Genomic DNA, 17,507 nt, shown 5'->3' with positions numbered 1-17,507 from the left:
GCAGCTGGTGCCTTTGTTTGCCCAATTAGAGGTCAAAGAAAGTGCCCCACCTTTTTTGCCAATCATTTTCAGATGGAAAATAAGAGCAAATCTCCTCCCAGAAATCAAAAGGACTTGTATTCCTTCCATCAACAGACTGGGCTTTGAACCTAAGACGTCTTATATCCCAAGATCTGAATCAGACCTGCAAGCCAAGCAGGAGCCTGCTATGCTGAGCAGTTTGTGTTAGCTGGTCTTAAGGGCCTCTCCTGCAAGATCTCACCAGCACAATGTAACATACTTTGCTAATCCAGCACCTTTTTCTTCTCTTTGGAGTGAATGGCTTAAATTACAGCATCAGGCACCATGGCTAAGTTGGTTAAAGCGCCTGTCTAGTAAACAGGAGATCCTGGGTTCAATTCCCAGTGGTGCCTTGAGAACCAAATCTTTTGATGCTAACAGGATGGGTGCAGCCGATCAGGGCACATTTGGGTCTTTTTATATTCCCCAAAGCAGGACAAGAAAACTGATTAAAATTCTGAATATGTATCATAATTGAGGTTAGAATTTTGAACAAAGTTCAAAGGCAGGGCAATGAAGACTTTTAACCACCATCCCATCATTTTATAGTCCCAGCTAGGGCTGGGTAGGGAGTGCATCCCTATAATTAGTTTGGGGGTGTCAAGGATGGCTAGATCTATCAGTTCAGCTCTGCCAGCTATAAGGCCTTTCTGAGTAACTTTCTGATGATTATGGCCATCCTCCCTTTCCACAAACTAAAAGTCTGAAAGTACAGCTAGCCCTCTGATCTTGGACAGGACTCTCAAGGAATTTGAACCTATAGCTTTTCTTATCAAAAGCAAGAGTCATACCGGTAGACCAACAAACCAAGCAAGGTATTTATTTGCATTGGATGTTATACGCCACCCACACTGAAAAGTATGTATATATGAACAGTATGTAGGGCTGGCTTTAGGCTAAGGCTGAGTAGGCACTACCCTAGGGCACCAAAGCTTAGGGGTGCCAATGCTGCCCCTCCTTTCAGATCATTCTAAAAATGGAAATCTCTACATCAGTAGGGGCGATGCCATCAGTTGGCACCATATTCCCTTGAGCTGGCACTGTATGTATGTATCTTCTGGTATAAATTCTGCCACAATTGGCAATAGGACTAAGCTAGTTAACATGCTTGTCTGGTCAGTAGGAGATCCTGGGTTTGACTCCCAGGAGTGTCTTAGGGGCTATTTCTTTTGGCCCTGGGGATCTGGCTGCAGGTCCCTGGAGTTCTCTGAATGCCTTTGATTGCTCAACAAGGAAGGAAAGAAATATATAAAAGTTCAGAGGTTATACCATGCCACAGCCCCAGTGCCAGAGAAAAAGGCTTTACTGATGCATCTCCCAGGAAAAGGTGGTACATGTTCCTACCATGCCAATTTATCCTAATTTGAAGTTATGAATAAGCCAGGCAAGATACCTAGGGCACTGACACTAAGCCAGTTAGAGCATCTGCCTCATAAATAAGAGATCCTGGGTTTGCTATGGTGCTAGCGTTTTGGGTAATGCTGTGGCATTGTGACCTTGTTGTGGTGAAGGTGGGGGCTTTCCCCCATTCCCTGAAGCTGGAAAAGAAAGCCATTGAAATTCTGAGTTTGTGCCGTGACTTGGATTTGAAACCTGTGGGAAGCAGGGAAGTAGAAGAACAGCTGACTGTGGGATAGTATTTTAGCTGGCCAAACTTATTGTGAAGTATGAGGTTTGGGTGTGGGAGGTGTCTGACTCCAAGTGATGTTTCCATCCTCTTGCTTTGAGGAAGAAAGGAAAGGCCAAGGGTGACCAAAGGGATTCCCCCAAAATTTTGCAAAGAAAACTTAAGCATCCATCCACCCAGCAGAAAAATAACAATCTAGCTCCTTTGTACACTAAACAGATATTGTTTGGAATTTCTCTTAACTGAAATAAGAATTGTACTTCTAAAATAGGTACATACTACATTTTTGAGGCTAGGGCCACATTTGACCTTTGAGGGACAAGTCAAGGATCAAACTTCAAAAATAAGGTCTATCCAGGACAAAGAAGTGGATAGGAAAAGAACAAAATCTCAATGTAATTTAATGTACGCTTTAATTTACATTAACTTTAATACAGATCATATGATTACAATGGCTACCAGATCTTGGCAGTAAAAATCCAGATGACCATTGCATGGGAACAAGACACACACACACACAAAATCTCTATTTTTGCAACCATCTAGTGCTTATCTGAATTGTTTGCAACCTGTTGATTACATCCCATATATTACTATATTTTTTTCTTTCATCTCATTAATAAACTGAAACTTGGTGAACATTTTGGAGGTGGTCTGGGGGCTTTGCTAAAGACCTGGAGCCTCAGATTGTGCATCCTGGCCCAAGTGGGGGTTCCTTTTAAAGGAGTTGTGCCACAAGGCTTCCTAACAGAACAGAGCACATACTTCTAAAGTAGCATGTTACCTGATCTTCTGGCAGGAACCGCCTGAGAGTGATCGGTGGCTAAGTGGGCTAGAGCTCCTAAGGAAAAGAGTGAACAAAACATCTTGAGTCCAGTTCTGGGTAGTACCTTGGGACTTTTTGTTTGACAGTGTAGAGAAGGCCAAACAGGATCTCTGAGATGAGAGATCTCCCTCCTCCATCCTTTTGCCATAGAGAGACACAATGGTTAGTATTTGCATCTGAATCCCTATACTGTAGTTTGCTTTAAGTTTATTCTTATTCCTTAAACTTCTTAAAAACACTCACTTGTTTTTAATATAGATACAGTAGACTCTCAGTTAACCGGCACCCATGGGGATTGGTAGATGCCAGATAAATGTAGTTTCTGGTTGCTTGAGAGTTACTATTAAACCCTAATACCCACTAGATGGCAGCAGAGAGATACAGATTCTTTTTGCTGGTTGCTTGAGAGTCCCGGTTGCTTGAGTTCCAGTTAACTGAGAGTCTACTGTATATTATCAAGGAGAGATTAAACACTGCAGTAAGATGCCAATGCAGTGGTCTTTGAGCTATTTTCCCTGATTTGCATTTTCTCATGGACACTTTTTCAGCCACATTGGCCAAGGGGACTAGTCCCTCCAATACCCTCAGTCACCACAGCCACACATGAAAAGTGTAATCTTTGGGGCAGGAGCTTTGTACATGATTTCTTGGATTTTCAAAGCACAATTGTAACAGAGCAAAACCTTTCTCAGATGGACGTGCATATCTCCTGCATTACAGTGAAAGGGACAGTTAAGAACTGTGTAAAGTGATTACATAGCAATTATATTTGTTTTCAATATAACAGTTGTTTAAAGCTTTTATACAGCAGCCTTTCCCAACCTGGTGCTTTCCAGATGTGTGAGTTTATAATCCACAGCACTACAACTTCCATAATTGTCCAGAGACTAACATACCCTTGAAGGAAAGGCTGTTCTGGGTAGAATGATGGGAATTATAATCCAATTCATTAGGGAAGTCTTCCACAGAATTTTAAGGCTGCCTCTTTTCTGAAGTCCCTTGTTTCAGGGATTCCATTTAAGCCAAATAAAAATCAGATGAGCTCTTCTGCCTTCAGAGTCACAAGGCAGTGAGGATTGCAAGGTAAATTTACTTTAGCTAACCATTTTGATTTCCTAGGTTTGAATGGCTCAAGTAAATGGTCAGAAAATGCAAAGCATTTTAATTTCTTTTTATGGATGCTTCAAAGTAGGTAGACTGAAACTCTCTTTCGCTTATATCCCCATGCTGGCTGGGGAATTTTGAGAGTTGAAGCCTGCGCGTCTTAAAGCTGCTAAGGTTGAGAAATGCTTGCTTATGTAGTCAGCAGTGCATACCACACATTCATCCAGTAAGGAGAGAAGGAAAGTGATGGAAGGTTAGGCTCACCAGATATCTGAACAGTAAAGGAGGACACGGACAATTGGAAAGGAGGACAAATGGGGGTAAAAGGAGAACATTGTACAAGTTGGACAAAACAAGAAAAAAAAAGAGAATTTCAATTTCAGAGTCACAGACCTGCTAGAGCAACTTGTATCACAATTGGTGGAAGATCCATAAAATTTAGCAGGTCACAGCTCTTAGTAATCCACATCCATACAGGAATGAGCATCCTTTTCAGGCCCTGGACACCAGTGCATGATTTCATGCTATGACTTGGGCATCCTTCCCAAATTACCAACATCTCAAGAAAATTCAGAGATATCACCCAGGAATGATTTTAAATTTAATTTAAAATGACCTCTGAGTTAGCAGGAGGTAAATTCATAAACCTCATATTTGATGTTAAAATATCTTCAGTGGATTCATAAAATAATATTCTGTACCTCTTTTATCATAATCCTAAAAGAAAGAACATGAGCTTTTGCAATAATAAAAACAAACACCTTCCAAATACATTTCCAGGTATTTTTAACAAACTGATCCCATTGCTGGAAGCTCCTTGTTTAGCCTTTTCACCCATTTCCAATGCAACATTTTATTTCCATCAAAATTATTCTGTGCGCTGCCATTTTTTAATCAAACACTTCTTACTCTCTTGATTACAATATTTGCAATTGTCTTTTTCTTCCTATGCACATAATGCATAATATTTCTCACATCCTTATTTTTTAATCATTTTCTTATCTGCATGTTTTTCTCACTACAATTATATATAATAAGTTATTGAAGTCCTGCATACTGATTTTCTCTGTCATGCAATCTCAGACATTTGATCAGTCACAGAGGCCACCTAGGATGAGACAGTTTTCCTCAGGAAATACTTCTGTGATATAGATAACCAGGCTTAATGTTAGAAAAAAAAATCCAGAAATATGTTACCCAAAGCCAACCTTAGGGCTTTGCATTTGTATGAAGATTGTGTACCCCATCTTTTTTCTCAACTGATACAATGAAACAGTTCTAAACTCTTGGATACATACATGGGAACATCTTCAACAGAAGCTGAAATCATCATCATCATCATCATCATCATGGGAAAATCTAAATAGAGATTATCCAAATAATCTCTAAGTGCAGAAAAAGTGGCAGGTTAGTTCTATAATCAGCAGTGAAAACAGCTGCCAGATGCAAAGGCAGAACAAAGCCTGTTTCTCCACTTGGCTCAGGACACCTATAATTGTCACTGGCAATGGAAAAAATTCATAATGTGGTTAAGTATCACCACAGAATAAAGAAACCAATTACTTGCAAGTGAGGAGCATTTTAAAAATAAGTTATTTTGCTCCTTTATTAGGCACAGCTGAACCAAAGGAAAAAAAGAACCATTTTTGCTCCATAGAAAAATGCTTTGCTCCTCTAATAGCTAGTCATTGTGAGGGTTCATGTGTAGTCATTTGTGAGACTACTGTAACTAATAACCTAATTCCAAGTCCCAGTTTTCAAACTGGTGTCATTTTGAGTGAGGGGCTGGCCCATTATTGGTTGGATGGTTGATTGATTTACTAACTTTATTTATTTTTATATACCACACTCCATATGGACTCGTGGCAGGATACAATCAAAAAACAAAACCAATGTAACTGAAAAAGCAGAATAAGAGAGAAATAATCCTTAAAACTGTCAAAACCTTTCATCAATTATAACCAGAAATCATAGTATTACTAGGCATACCAACAACAGATCTTAAATATATGTTCTTCTGAATATTTATTTATTTATTTATTTCACTAGGCTTAAAGGTCGCTCCAGCTGCAAACAACTTGAAGCAATGTGCATCTTAACCTCCATAAATTGGGTTAATAACAATACAATAAAAACACACCTACCTGTCAGGATATAGAGTGAAGAACCATGCTGAGACCAGAAGATTGAACTCTAGTGTTTATTGTTCTACTGTATTAGACAAAAAAGGCACTAGCAAACGACTAAAAAAAACCCCAGAAACCAAAGGCGGTTCTCTTCTGGTCTTTTTGATTGGGAGCCAAAGAGATTCAATACTGTGCATGCGCTTTTCCCCCTGGAAAGGGCCCCCCTCTTCTTCACTGGCAATCTCCATAACACTACCTCTCTCTCTTCCTCCGGGAATATTATTTGATTATTCAATAAATTATTATTCAATATTACCTTAATCAGTTCAGTGAAGCTAAAAAGTTTTTAAGGCTTTTCTAAAAGGTCACGAGTGGTGGAATGTCCAGATGTCTGGTGGGAGGCTGATCCACAGGGAAGATGACATGCTGAGTAACAAGATGTTCTTGCTCTTCCCAGGATCTTGCATGGGGAAGGGAACTTCTCCAACTGTTATTCAGCATCAGTGATTAGCATATGGGAAGGTTGCTGAGACTCTGAGGGCACCTGCTTGAAAATCCAGTAAAGCTGTCATCAGAGAGAAGCAAGAATGCAAACAAGCATTATCAAAACAATAGTTTCTAATGTTGACCATTTTCATTGTGTTTCTGGCCAGATTCTGGCTACGGAGAAGAAAACTATTAATCAAAAGTTAAGTCATTCAGATACCGGACTGAAGTTTAATTTGCACTGAACTTGTTGTACCATTTGGGCTGAATATTCACCAAGCTTGGCTCATTGAGCATCTTGCATGCTAACTTCCATGTAGCTCTAGAAAAGCACCAGTTGTACACTTCCTTGGTCAGAATAAAAATGAGGCATTTTCCCTAGACTAAACTTTGGCCATTTCATTATTTAAGAAAAAACAAATAGTTCCCGATACACTGAGTATTTTCTATTTATATTTTTGTAGCAGAGAGTAAAACCACACTCTGTGTGTTTTTTTCTCCCAGAAGTCAAAACAAAAACTTGTTTCTGTTTCTTGAATTTCACGTCCATTGAAGTCAATGGATAAATTGAAAATCCTGATGAGTGGTTACTCTGGATTCATTACTGTAATTTTTTAGAACTTGATAGACCCAATTAGCACTCTAGATAAATTGGCTGTCCAACTCCCTTCTGCCAAAGTACAAAACCTACTTTCTTTTCATCCTTCTTTGGATGATTTCTCTTTGCTGTGACCTACAGGTTCTCTGTAGTTCTTGTTGAACTTTGAAAATGGATGTTTTCTTGAATCTATAGTTAAAATATCTTATATTAATACTGTCTAGATTAGCAGTTAAAAAAATAATTATCTCAACAGCTGTGCAATCTCATACTGACTGCAAAATTGAAATGGAATCTGTTGCTTTATTTTATAGTGCCTCCAGTGCCAAATATTTTTGTTTGTTTTTTACCAAATGATTGACAAATAATAATAAACTTGTCACTGGATTTGTATCTAGCAGCTATGGTGAGTAATGTGGTTGCAGAGTTATGGCTAGTATGCAAACTGCAACCCTTCCACAGCCAGTCTTGGGTACATCGGCATCCCAACCACTGCAGTGTGCTTTACATGGCGCCCTCCTTGAAAAATTGCCAGAAACTCAATTGGTGGAAACGTTTCAGTCAGGCTGCTGACTGATGTAAGATATATGGATCATATTATACCTGTATTGGCTGCCACTTGCCTACTAGGCACAAGTTAAGATGATGGTGTTGACGTTTGAAGCTCCAAATGGCTTGGAGTCTGATTATCTGCAGGACCACGTCTCCTACTATGGACCCATCTGGGAGAAGCCGTTCTGAAAATGGCTCTGGGGCCAGAGGATCAACAAGGAGGTATGAAGGAAAATGCTTTCTCCTGCATGACTGTAATGGTATGTGGGAGACTGGCCCAAGAGACGCTGCCAAGGGAACGGTCGGATAAGAGACAGCATAGCCCACAGCTTTCTTTACAAGAAAGGAGGGAGGGTCTCTTCTGAGCCTTGCCCACTATCCAGCTGCAGACTATGTTGTCTCTTATCTGACTGTTCCCTTGGCAGCATCTCTTTGGCCAGTGTCCCAAGGTCTTTCCCACATACCATTACAATGATTCCCAGGATATGGAATGTGCTCACTGAGGTGATGCATTTGGCTGTCTCCCCCAGTCTTTTGAAAGATGTCAAAAACACTTTTCTTTCACAAATTATTTTTAATGATTGATTTTAATTTTAATTGCATCAAGTTACTGCTGTTTTTTATCTTCTGTATTTTTTTAAAATTTATTTTTATAACCCACCTTGAATGTTACAATCAAAAGAAAGGCAGGGAATATATTCAATAACACAATCAATCCATCAGTCAAGACTTGGCAATGTGGGCAGTTCATAGTGAAATTATGTACACACAGTATCTACTCAAATGTAAGGCTTGTTGAGTTCAAAAGTGCATACTGCTAGCTAAGGCTGCATAAAATCAGAAAACTGGAGAAAATAAGGATGTTTTCAACCTCTTGCTTTGGAGTTATTGTATTACATTGCATTGTTTTGCCTGTTCATGACTATATTGTGAGACAGGTTATATTTAGAAAAGACAGGATTATCTATTTTTGACCTTGGTTATGGCTCTTTGAGGACAAGAAAATGACTTTCCCATATTATTTGTGGATTTATGGGAGACTGAAGTAGCTGTAGACAGGAAACTGTGTGGCACAGAGTTCCTTTTGGAAAGATTAGGTGGATTGACTGTTCTCTTGGTATGCGATCTGACACCATATTGGTGGTTTACAAGGAATTCAAACTCTGGCCGGGCTTAAGATCTACTGTACGTTTTCCTCTTTAGGGCAATAGCTTAGTGGCTGAGCATATCCTTTGTTCCAGGGATCAACCTCAATACTTGGAAAAACAAGAGTTGGAAAAAAATCCTGCCCACAACTTTGAAGAACTGCTACCAGTCACTGTGAATAATACTGGGTCAGAAGGACCAAAGGCCTCTCCCAGCACATGGCAGCTTCTCTATTTTCTTTCAGTTGGAAACTGAGGTGATGCTAGAGTCTACTTTTATGAGGGAGGCTTTTCAGCTGCAATGTGGATTTCTTCACTTATTTCAGAAGGCAGGCCTGCTGCAGCTGAGCACTCTTGTGTTTATTCTGCTGAGAAGAGGACCTAGGCTTCTGCCTCAAAATCTTGCTCTGAATAAATCACTGTTTTTTCCTTCAGGAATGTCTTCTTTCTGTTAACCTTTCAGGCACCCACTAGAGCTGACCCAACTCTAAGGTTCAGCAATTAGCAAGTGATAATATCTGCCTCTGACATTCATACTTAAGGCCTGGAAATTGAGCCACTTTAAGATACAGAAGCAATCAAGCTAGTTTTTAAAGGGCTTTTAAACCTACAACCCTTTCAGCAGAAGGCAGCTCAGGGTGGGAAGTTAGCTGTATAGAAAGAGCTGCTTAACAGTGACATGCAAAACTCAATAAAGTTGATTGTAAACCCATTAAAAGCATGCACGCATGTGCACCCACACACAATGTTGAAAGTTTGTGGGACCAACAAAAAAGTCTAAACAAAAAATCTCATATAGAAGAGGAAGTGGATTTATTTTCTGTTACCCCAGAGGGCAAGACCAGAACCAATGGGTTAAAAGTGCAAGGAAGTAGGTTCAAGCTAGATATCAGGAAGACTTTTCTACCTGTATGAGCTGTCAGCCAGTGGAACAAGCTGCCACATGAAGTGATGACTTTTCCTTTGGAGTCCTTGGTGCTCTCTGAGCTTGGCTGTTTGCTTGCAGATGTTTCATTACCTGACTAGGTAACATCATCAGTATGTTACCTAGTCAGGTAATGAAACATCTGCAAGCAAACAGCCAAGCTCAGAGAACACCAAGGACTCCACAATTCAACCCTGAGCTACAGATATTCTCTTCTATTGGACTTTCCCTTTGCTGGAGGTGTTCAAACAAAAGTGGAATGTTTATCCCTCAGAGATGCTGTAGTGGATCCTTAACTGAGAAAGGGGCAGGACTAGATGGCCTCTAAGTTGCTTTCCAACTCTATGATTCTATGGCTGCAAGTTCAGTTTTGAGCTAGTTGTTTTGAAAGAGGACAAATTTAAAATGAGTTATTATTTCGCACTGAAGATGTTGCCTAGTTTGGCAATGAAATGTCTGCAAGGAAACAACAAGGCTTAGAGAGCACCAAGGACTCCACATTTTCTTCCATCTGTTTCTTTGAGTGATCTAAAACACTCTTACCTCTCTGTTTAGTAAAGCTTACTCCTGGAAAATATACCTGTAGTTGTTTTAGGGTTTGGATCAATATTCATAGGCTTTGAGAAGAAAGCATATCTTTCTGCAACTTGTGCAGTCCCAGAATGTCTCATGAATGTTTAAGGGCAGGAAAAAAAATGTTCCTTGAGATCTTACATCAAGTGGGTGTGCTGCTCGCTGCCATATGGTGGAATCCTGAAGATTATCTTTCCCTTGCTCCTGATATGACTGTTGTTGCTAAAGTAAGCAAAAGGGGTGGGTGGGTGGCTGGGACATTCCTTGCCCTCCTTCCCCATTTGAATGCTGGGGGGTTGAACTTACCTCTTGAGAATCTAATCCTCAGGCCATATTTAGGGGTTTCTATCCAGAACTGCCTCTCTTAGCATATAGCTGTAGCTTCCCTTGTTGGATGTGCCTCTTACTTTTGGCAAAACAGGTTTTTTTTGTGGGGGGGAAGGGGTTGTTTTTGCCCTACTGGGCCTTAATCTCTTGTTCCAAGGCAGGCCATGTGTTTTTTTCTGCAGTTTCCTGCCAAGTGAGCTAGCTATTTGATGATACAGCTTATTATTATAATTTTTTTTTGGTAGGTGCTGAGATAAAAAATGGCACTTAAGCGTGTAGCAAAAAGATAAACAAATTTCTGCAGGCAGCGATGCTCAGATCTCAGGCAGCAGATATTTTCCTGTTTGACGATAGCAGCTCACACAGTGGATAGTAATATTGAGTCAAAATGTTTAGCTTGGAAATTTTGAAAACTTTCAGAGTGGGTAGAGAGATAGGAAAAAAAAAAGAAACTTGCAAACATCTTGCTTACCTTTGGGATGGCTGGTTGGGGAATTCTGAGAGTTGAAGTCTACATGACTTAAAGTTGCTAAGGCTGAGAAACTTTGGTTTAGGTGGATCAAGATGGACCATGAGACGCACACAGCTCTGTGCTCCAGTAGAGGGGAACAATTGGCAGTGGGGGGCAGGGTGGAAGGCTTAGCAGCAGCAGCAGCAGCAGCAAAGGGATTGCTGCTGTGGACCCCCAGTATCTGCGCCTTGAGGCAGATGCTTCCTTCACTCTGCCTAAAGGTGGGGCTGATCCTGATGTCATCATACAGTTTCAGCACTTTCTCTGCAATATCTCAGCAGCTTCAGTACATCAGTTCTGTTTTCTATGTAACCCTTCCTCTGCACTGCCACACTGCCCATGATGGATGGGTGTTGAATGAATTGAGAGCCAGTCTGGTCTAGTGGTTAAGGCAATGGGCTAGAAACCAGGAGGCTGTGAGTTCTAGTCCTGCCTTAGGCACAAAAGCCGGCTGGGTGAACTTGGGCCAGTCACTCCCTCTCAGCCCACCTCACAGGGTTGCTGTTGTGGGGAAAATAGGAGGACGAAGGAGTATTAGGTATGTTCCCCACCTTGAGTTATTTATAAAAATAATAAAGGTGGGATAGAAAATAAATAAATAAATACTGTCATGGCTACTGGGATATGCTGTTATTTTTGGTGGATTTTGTGTTTTTGGATCACTGTTTCTTAACCACCAGGGCTGGGCTGGACAAGGATAGGATACATGAAACATGCTTGAGGGAGGAGGACTTGTCTGCTATTTATTTACCAAGCTAAGAAAAACATTAAGGTAATGCCTAGCCAAAATTAAGCTTTTTCAAGGAAGAAGAAATTATAGGCTTAATTCTTGTATTGAGATATACAAAGCTTTTAAAGTGCTTATATCTGGCTGGATTGTGTTCTATGTATATAAAAGCTTGCTTAAATTGTGGCATATATCAAACAATAAATGAGAATCCCATTCTTGCTAATGAGTTCTCCAACTTGGTGCTGCATAATAAAGGAATTTTTGAATATAAACACTGTAGCACCTTGAAAAGCCCCCTGTGTATAAAAGAAAATTATTATTGCTGATGTTGTTTCTCCTATTGCTACTATCATTTTGAGTAGTGCGGTTTCTGTTACATAACACACTTAATGTTTGTCTAATAGTTTTACAAAATAAGCCAAAGATGCAAGGCAAGGAGAATATGAGAGAAACTGTGATCTGCTGGGCATGTATTAATAGGTGGTGAGTACTGTATGAAAGAGAACTTTTAACCTTCCCCCATTTTCATGTCCTTATCCAATTCTTCCCTCCCTTCCCACCAAGTGGAGTGAGTAGGATGCCCTACAACAGCTCCATGACTGGTGTAAATTTGTAGGGTAGACTGGTGGTCAAGGGCCTTCCGATTCAAGACATTCAAGCCTTCCCTTGATCTGCCCTAGTGTCCCACCTTTTTGCTCTCTTCAACACTGGAGAGTCAAGAGCTTCAGCTATTCTCACGTTTGCAAGAAGGAAGCTCCTGGAAGCTCCTAATGTTCTCTTTCTCTCAAGACTTAAAGAGTAAGAGCTGCCCTTTCCTGTGGCCTTTGGATATTCTTGTAGAAGTCATAAGACTGGAGCCTTAGGAAGATTTATAAGTAGTTGTTAAAACAATCTGGTATGGAATATTTAGTTCACTGAGTTGTCCAAATTGTGGGTTATCCTAAGTGTAAGATAGTAATTGGTACTAAATAATGGTGCCTCAATCTTTGACATTTTGTCTCTGAAAGTTTAGGGAAAGCCTTCTCAGGCTAGAGAAGATGGATGAGAAAGAGTTCTGCCTTGCTTTTCCATCTGTCAACTTATGTGTGTGAAGTTATTTTGCCCTTACGGAAGAAAAAAAAACCAGACTGGATTGAAGAAGACAAATCACACTGGGACCAAAGACATTATAAGTTCAATGGACAAAATTTATAATTATAGTCCTTAAAACCAGTGTCACTGCTAACTTCCTGTGCAGCTGTTTCCCATATTATTTGGGTCCCCACATTGAAGAAAATTTATGAGTGATTCTCCGACAAAAATCTCCAAACATGCTTAATGTTGCAAAATAACATCATGAAAAGAACAGCACGTTCCTGTTGTCTAGTTAAAATTTCTCCATGATTTCATACCACATAGGAATAATGAAAAAGAGTGTTTATAGCTCCTTTTAGCAACTAACTCCAGTTTTTAATGATTTAATTTCTGGGCGATGGGGAGTGATAGTTTCTGTTTTTCTTTTCTGTTTTAATTCCTCCAGCACAGATGAAAAAAACAAACACCTAAAACATTAATGAGGGAAAATGCTAACTTGTTTCTGCATGTGAACAGTTTGTGATATTGTATCCCACTTTTCATTCATCTCAACCAGTACTGTTATGACAATAATAATCTACATCAATTCTTTGGCACATAATGTCCAGATTTTAACTGCATTTATAGAGCAATGCCATTAGAAAGTTAACATGTTTGTTTTAATGTGCTAGGAAACAGCTTTAAATTATATATTCCATTAGATATGGCAGCAGATAGCTGTGTAAATGAGAAACAAAAGATAGGACATTGCTTTTTATCGTCCGGGGTTAAAACGCCCCAACCTTTTTGACCCATATACAGATTTGAAACCAGAGAGCTTGCTAAGTCTTCTATAATTCCCATGGGTGGGGAGGACTTTTCCATTTAAAAAATAACTCTCATGATGGTCACACCAGTCAACAAAGTAAAATGGATGGATCTCTTTGGGGCCAAAGAGCACCAAGGCCAGATAGTTACAGATCATACTTGAATTTTCCTTCATTCAAAGCCTGTGCTCTAATACATTGAGCTGGTGTCTTCCTTTGAAAGAAAGTTGCAATTTTCATAATTACCTTAATTATTTTTTTTAAAAGAAATCTAAACATGTGAACTTATTATAGCCTAAATAAAAATGATTTGAAGTCAGCTGAACAGCACATTTGCCTAATAACTATTTCTAGTTTCCTAACATCAGTAAAAATGGAGTAAATCAGTGTTTTCTAGGGGAGACATTCCAAAGCTATGAAAAAGACCCAGCTTGTAGTTTGGATCCAGGGGCTTCACAGAAACTGTTGTATGAATCTCCCTATGGTTGGGTTGTTGTCATAATGAGGCTTGTCTAGTTTTGGCTTACAGTAATACAATGTGAGAACCCAGTCACATGATGAAGCATCTCCTCTTTGAAGCAGGATAAGTGAGAAGGCTCTCCTTATTTCAGGGTCCATTGGGAATAAAAGTGCTGAGGGGAAAAAAATCCCATCTTGGACTGCAATTGTATAGAAATAAGCTCTGTTTAACTTTTGTTGGGAAAGAACTTTTGGTATCAGAGAAGTGGTGTGAAAGAAGGGGAATATTGTGGTTAGATGCTGAGAAGGAAAAAAGGAAAGAACGTTTAGTTCATTTTTTCTCAGCCTATCATTTTCTGGATGTGATGGTCTCCACGTTGTGTATTGGACTGCAACTGGCTGGGAATTGCTTCTTTGAGAAACTGTTTTCTGGTTATTATATATATTATTTATTTAAAAGACTGATATGGTCAGTCATGTTATATACAATAACCTCTGTGTGGCTCACAACAGTAACCAATGAAAAACATAAACATTTAAAAAAAAAAGATCCCACACTGTACAAAAAACATCAGACTTCTCATTGTAATGCCTTCTCATCACCATACTAACTACACATTTGCTGGGCTCAACTCCCGTCCTAGCCTAATCCTCAAGGGGAGAGCCAAATCTTCACAGCCTTCCAGAAAGCTAAGAGGATAAGATTCCTCTGGATTTCAGGGGGTAGGTTGTTCTATAGGGCAGGGGCTACTATGGAGAAGGCACACCTCCTAGATCCTGCTAGATGACAACATTTAGAGAAGGGACCTGGAGTGTGCCCATCTTTATGGTCCTAAAAAATAGATTTACTAAGCATGAAAATAAGAGAATGTGGAATCATTTTTTACACTAAAGGTCACAGAGATTTATTTTGATACTTTCCAAGGACTGCCTGCCAACAAAAGGAATGAGAAACCAATGTCTCAAAGACTTCCCTCTCCATATTCAGATATACAGTAGTAATGAATGAATTCACTGGTATCCATACAGAACTACATCTACTCTCTGACTTACATCTCCTTGCTAATTCCTTTTGAAAATGTGAGAAAGGTGTGTGTGTGTGTGTTGTTAGTTTTCTTTAAAGGTTATAATGCACCATAATGAGATCTGCTTCTCTGCCTTCCCCTCTTTCTCCTTCTCCCGGTCTCTCTCTCTCTCTTTAAAGCATCAGGGCTAATGTAAAAGTTGATAAGCAATTACATTCATATTTTTGAAAATGTGCACTTAGATAAAATCAATATCAATCTAAATGGTTGCATACAGTATGTATGGAGAAAGGAAGCAGTTCGTTCCTAATGAGAAGCATAACATTGGTCTGTCCATTTCAGACTCATTATACCTGGTCTTGTACTTATTCTCCAGGGGTAACAGAGACTTTTTTTGAGCAGCATGCATGGAACTTCTGGGCTGTTATGGATTTAAGATGTCAACCATCATTCATTTCTGGCTTTCCGTAATAAGGCATTCAAGTATCCATTTTCTAAGTAACAAGTTGCAACTATCCACTGATGGACACTGATGGACACAGATCCAACAATTCAGAAGCAACTAGTGTTTGCATTTAGAAACTTCTGTCAGTATAGTTAGTATCCAGATCCAGGTTTATGCCAGTAGAAATATTGACCTGTCTCATTAATTACGAAGATATGAAAAATGGTTTATTTTCCATGTGTGCAAGCAGGCTCCAATCTGTTCCACTCGGAACATGTGCATGTGCATTTTTAAAGATAAGAACCAAAAATTTGGTTCTTATCCTTAAAAATGTTCAGAGGAGATGGGCGGTGACAAATTTGATAAACAAACAAACAAACAAACAAACAAACAAACAAACAAATATCCTTTATAACAGTGCCACAGATGAGAAGGAGCCATCTCCTATAAGCTCTGGAGCTGCTGAACCCACAGCTATGTCCTGTCACCAAAGTTGACTAGACCATTTCAGCTTGAGCCAGGGACTCCCACACTAGAACCCCCAGAAACAGCACCCTATAAACCAGAGTCACTTTGGGAGCCAGCTTTTCCAAATTATCCAGTGCCTGCTCAAGCAGGGTACATATAGGAGCTGAAGAGGCAGTGGTATACTGCTAGACTCCAAGCAAAGAGCAATCATATTAGTGCCCTCAAGTCTTCCAGAGGAGAGGAATAAGAAGTCTCAGCTGAACTGAGGCCATAGGAACAAAATGTTTGGGGTAAATTGGTTTATTTGGTTTTGATAATCAGATGTGTGTACCTATCATGGTGGACTGTAAACCATGGCTTAGAGTTAGTATCAACCCAGTGATTGTGGCTTATGTCACAAATCATGGCTTAGTGCAATGAGTTAATAGGTTGGATGGAGATGAAAAATCTTTATAGTATATATACATATAATATAGTACTGCATGCACAACAGTAGAGTGAGGTAGGAAATGATAGCAGCCCATCTTTGTGTAGATTCTGGCCTCACACTGAATCAAATGGAACCTCTTGACTTTTACAATATGCCATTTTTATTGACAGCGTGATTAGTTTGTGGAGAACTTCTGAATTTCCTGAAAATTGTAATGTTTTAAGTACTGTCGTAGTAAAGTAGTAAATGTTGCGCTGTGGAAAAAAGTGGCATAGTTTTTAAATAAACCGTTCAAAACCGTGCTTCATCTCACACTGTTCAGGAGAGACCCCTTGGAGAAGCTTTTCAAAGAATATAGTATTTTGCTCTTCCTGAATGTAGGGAATCTGGTACTAAATAAGGCAGTTTAGGGGATTCTTAAAATAACAGTTCATACAAAATTTCAGAATACCTTAGGGGGAAACAAATCTTCTGTGATTAGTTTCAAAGGCTATTTGCATTTCTGTAGAAGTTATATATAACCATGGTTAATAATTCCTTAGATATATCTAGAATAGATCACTATTTCAGACCTTGCATGGGGCTGGTTTGAAGATGAGAGTCATTAGCTATTAGTTATTAGCTACGGTCATGCTGCGATGGCCCTAATTTGTATCATTTTTCCAGAACTCATTACACTGCCATCGATCCATTTTACTCTGGTTAATGAGTTTCTGGACATAAGTCACAAGTGGTAGTTATTGCCTGCAAAACACAATATGATGCATATTAATTTAGAAGTAAAATCTCATTTACTCATAGGTAAATTTCTCTAAACTTGTAAATTTAAGTCTGATTGAATATGATGAGATTAAGTATTGGAACACAATAGGTGGACAATCACCACCTCCAGTCCCATCACTTTTCCCTTCCTTTCATTGAAGTTCCTTGGTCATTTTCCCATGCTCTTGAGGAACATGCAAGGAATTTTTCCATTCTAGAACTCAATAAATGTAGTTCCCTCTCCAAAGATACCTAGTTTTGGTTCCTACCTTGCCAGTGTCCTGCTGTCAAGAGATGTTCTGGAGATCTAAGTGAACCTTTTTCTTTTCACAGTCAATCTGACAATATCTTCCCATGGTCACCTAAAAAATATAGTTTTCCAGAAAGTATCCATGTTACTTAAAACTGATTTTTGTTCAGTTCGTCACTGTGTGTGCTTTAAACTTTA

At 39.4% G+C, this 17,507-nt stretch overlaps 1 non-coding gene across 1 annotated transcript; it reads left to right on the top strand.

Annotated features, from left to right (window-relative positions):
* Positions 1-339: 339 nt before the first annotated feature.
* On the top strand, positions 340-413 carry TRNAT-AGU (transfer RNA threonine (anticodon AGU)). Its single transcript has one exon. It is a non-coding gene; the product is annotated as a tRNA-Thr (tRNA).
* Positions 414-17,507: the final 17,094 nt, after the last annotated feature.

The sequence above is a fragment of the Candoia aspera genome, chromosome 6, assembly GCF_035149785.1.
Source record: "Candoia aspera isolate rCanAsp1 chromosome 6, rCanAsp1.hap2, whole genome shotgun sequence".
Classification (NCBI taxonomy): Eukaryota; Metazoa; Chordata; class Lepidosauria; order Squamata; family Boidae; genus Candoia; species Candoia aspera.
This window is presented reverse-complemented; position numbering and strand designations above follow the sequence as displayed.